General features: G+C 43.8%; 1 pseudogene; it reads left to right on the top strand.

Annotated features, from left to right (window-relative positions):
• Positions 1–1,173: 1,173 nt before the first annotated feature.
• LOC149231685 (putative L-type lectin-domain containing receptor kinase S.5) lies at positions 1,174–3,536 on the top strand (annotated as a pseudogene).
• Positions 3,537–4,064: the final 528 nt, after the last annotated feature.

The raw sequence follows: 4,064 nt of genomic DNA, 5'->3' as shown, positions 1-4,064 counted from the left end.
TTCATTTCCCTCTGAGAATTTCTTGGTTTTGTACGTTTAGTGTCATTTTATTTTTTTATTTATTAAAAAATATTTTATTTTAGGATGATGATGATGGTGTTTAACATCCAATGAGATTAAATTGGTTTATCGGACCTATAATTTTCTTAGTTTTTAATTATCTGGTTCCTCGTCTTTTTTGGTGAGATTGGTGCTGCAGCTTTCTTTTTTTTAGCTAAGGTCTTTCAACTTCCTTTATCTTGCATCTCTTTCATCTCTTCTGTTCCTGGGACATTGGTGTTTTAGCTTCGCTATCTATTGTGTTCAACCTTTTGAGGATAGTCGGAGAAGAAGTTTGGTCTAAGAGATCTGCTTTACTTTTAAACGAATATTTATTTTGTGCGGTATTCGAATCTTTATAACTGTTGACCTATTGAGGGAGGCTTTCTCCCCACTTGTGTTGAGAGTTGTTTCTTTCTTAGCGGATTTATACATATATAATCATTTAATGAGATATTTTATCTATTCCAAAAATTGCTTCTACCCTTGACCCTTGAAGATGTGACTTGATCCTTAAAGACGTGAATTGATGGAAACTTCTCATATTTCTTCGGAAATTTTACCTGGTAACTTCACAATAAAGTTTGAACTTGTGAGATGATGGAAACCAATGAACTTTACCATGAACGGGATGAAAATGAAACGGAAATTGTGACTTGATGGGAACTAAAAAACTGAACGTGATACCACGAGACTTATATCCCCGAGGTGACTTCGAAAGAGGCTTAAAAATCTTTGAACTTTACCCTTTATGTAATCGCGAGTATTTTGATTAAGATGTCAAAAAAATGCTCGTGAAAGAGTTTCTTCCGGTAGCTCAATAGGTCACAGTTTTCAAGGCATCTCGAGATGCAAGGGATGGGTGATGAAAATTGCTGCGATGCAGCCGCCAACGTTCTACGATTAGGGTTGACTCTAAGCATGGCATGGTCCCTTTGGGCTCATTCGACCGTGTTCTTTGCTAAAGCAAGTGACAGATTCAGGCTCTGGATGTGCAACTAGGCTATATCCAGATGTGACTGATGGTAGACTGGCCATTTCAATTCCATTCCTTGGGTGTGGTTTAATGGTGAGGTGGAGAAGTTTGACCCCATAGATTTCTTGGCGCAAACCGAGACAGGACTATATACTTATACTTTTGAGTATGATTTCCATTGCAATTTACGGATTTATCCTGATTCATCGCACGAGATTTTCTTGTATGGCTGGATCTCAATAATTTCTGTTGTTTCTTAAACTTTGCATGGTCAGTATGAATACTTTTGAAAGAAATATCATAATCATATCCCTCGTCCTTTGTATACTTATACATGAAGAAAAGCTCTCCCTTGGCTCTGCCCATTTTTGTTTGTTTGATTTTGTGGTGCTATAATTTTCTGTGCTTTAATTGATGAATACGAACGTCCGTTGTGATTGCTAATAAGTAACCAGCCGCTCTGCTCGACTGTTGTTTCATTCTGTAGTCTGATTATCATGGTGGGTGCAAAGGAGGAGCTCTGTGCTTTGGCAATTCTGTTCCCAATCCTGGCTATGGTGTCCCTTGCACAGTCCCATGGAAATACTACGTCAGGTCTCTCTTTCCCATCGTTCGGCAACGACAACAGCAATCAGTTGATATACATGGGAAATGCTTCCTATAATTCTTCAGGTGGTTACATCGATCTCACTCCATCGCCGAACACTACATCCGGTGCTTCCCATGAATATTCTGACATGTATAAGTGCATCGGAAGGGTTCTTTACCGTGAACCCATCACGCTCTGGCCGGCCACATTTACTACCACCTTCACCATCTTCGTTCAGACAATCATCCTTCCGGACGGGCTGAAGAATTTCAACGGTGACTGTCTGGCCTTCATCATCGTCCCCAACGACGGACCCTTTCCCCCAGATAGCTCCGGAGGATCTCTGGGCTTGTTCGGTTTATCCACAGATGGAAACACAACGAATCAACTAGCCATCGAATTCGACACCTTCAAGAAATGACAACCATGTCGGTATAGACGTCAAGGGTATCAAATCCGACGCAACCGCCGTTCTCGGTCAAAACGGCATCGATATCAAATCGGGGCGGCCGATAAGGTTTCGAATCCATTACGATGGCTGGAGCAAAACCCTGCAAATATATGCCGCCTATGCAGACCGACCAATTCCCTATTCGTTCATCTTAAACCACACAAGAGAGCTATCAAGAACCGTTCCGAGATCAGCGTACCTGGGATTCTCGGCTGCAACGGGGAATTCTTTTGAGATTCAGGGTATTTTGGACTGGAATTTCACTTCGGAGATCTTGCCCGACTCGTCTCTGAACATAGCCCACGGAAGGTCCACAAGCACGTGGCTGAAAGTCGGGCTCCTTACCGGTTCCATCATCTCGTGGCCGTACTGTTGGGATTGTCGGCGTGGTTCATCGATAGAACTAGAAAACGGAGAGCGGACTCAGGCCGGCTGCTCAGCGGGGAGCTAGCGATATTGGAGGGCCGAACGATGGCCTCGTCGTACGCTCCTCACCGATTCTCCTAAAATTTCTTTCAACCGCGACAAAGGACTTTAGCGAAACTGAACTTCTTGGAACCGGCGGCTTCGGGAGCGTTTACAGGGGTAGCCTGGAAGGGCCAAACAGGGCGAGGACACTAGTAGCTGTGAAGAGAATCTCTGCGGGGTCAAGACAGGGAGAACGAGAATTCAGGTCGGAGATTATCACCATAGGTCGGCTTCGACACAGGAACCTGGTACAGTTACAGGGCTGGTGCCACCAATGCGACGAGCTGCTGCTCGTGTATGACTATATGCCCAACGGGAGCCTCGACAGGTTCATCTTCAGGCAGCCAGGGGATAGCCATCAGAATCAGGATCAGCCCCATCTGAATTGGACCCGGAGATACAGAATCTTATGCGGGCTGGCTTTAGCGTTGCTGTACCTTCACCAAGAATGGGAGCAAAGAGTCGTCCACCGGGACATTAAGCCCAGCAATGTTATGCTCGACGGGGAATTCAATGCCCGTCTGGGGGACTTCGGCCTCGCCAGGCTGATTGAACATGATGAAACGAATCCGGCTGTCACCACGATGTTGGCGGGGGCGCCCGGCTATGTGGCACCAGAGTGCGGGTACACCGGCAAGGCTACTGCAGAGTCCGATGTTTTCAGTTTCGGAATCGTTGTGTTAGAGGTAGCAAGCGGGAGGCGGGTTGTGGATCGAAAGCCGCCATTGTCGGAGGGGAATTTGGTGGATTGGATTTGGGAACTTTACCGAGAGGAAATAGTTATCGAGGCCGCGGATCCGAGATTGGATGGAGATTTTGAGGAAGAACAGATGAAACGAGCATTAACTCTGGGACTTGCCTGTTGGAATGTTAATTTCAAACTGCAGACTTTTTCTGCGATGCGATCGCAGATCGCATATCGCACTTTCCCTCGTCACCCTTCGGTGCATGCTTGTATTGTCTGCGATGCGATATTTGCGATGCGATCGCATATCGCAAATCGCATGATTTAGAGGTTATAGAGGCGGTGGCACATCCTTTCTCTTCTTGCCATGCGATGGTGTGATAAGCCATGCATTAAATTCCAGCAAGATATTTTGAGGCGTGTAATTAATGATATTTACTAGCGTCGTTAAATGTAGGTGAAATCTTAAATTTTATTATTTTTTTTATTTTCACGGAAGTAGGGAATAGCAACACGTATTGTAAAAGATATTTTTGTGTTGTTCAATATAAAAAGAATGCAAGAGCAGAGACGCTTAGTGTAGAGAATATTACCAAGAAGAACTCTTTCTTAGTGAAATCAATTTTCTGGAACTGAAGTTTTCCTGTTGTAAATCCCTCTGGGTTGAGGAAGACAAATTCTGTAACAGTTTTTATTATTATTTTATATGATTAAGATCCTGTAGAAAACCAGAGTGTTGTTCTCTGTGTGTTATTTTTTTTTGTGTGTTTGAAATGAACAGAAATTTCCAACATGGTATCAGAGCTAGTCTAGGCACTCAGTGAGTTAAAAAAAAAACAGAAATTGTTTTTTCACT

The sequence above is a fragment of the Pinus tabuliformis genome, chromosome J (genome assembly GCF_031772625.1).
Source record: "Pinus tabuliformis cultivar Carrire ecotype Pingquan chromosome J, CPIR1, whole genome shotgun sequence".
Lineage (NCBI taxonomy): Eukaryota > Viridiplantae > Streptophyta > Pinopsida > Pinales > Pinaceae > Pinus > Pinus tabuliformis.
The sequence above is the reverse complement of the archived record's forward strand: the minus strand, read 5'-3'. Positions and strand labels throughout refer to the sequence as shown.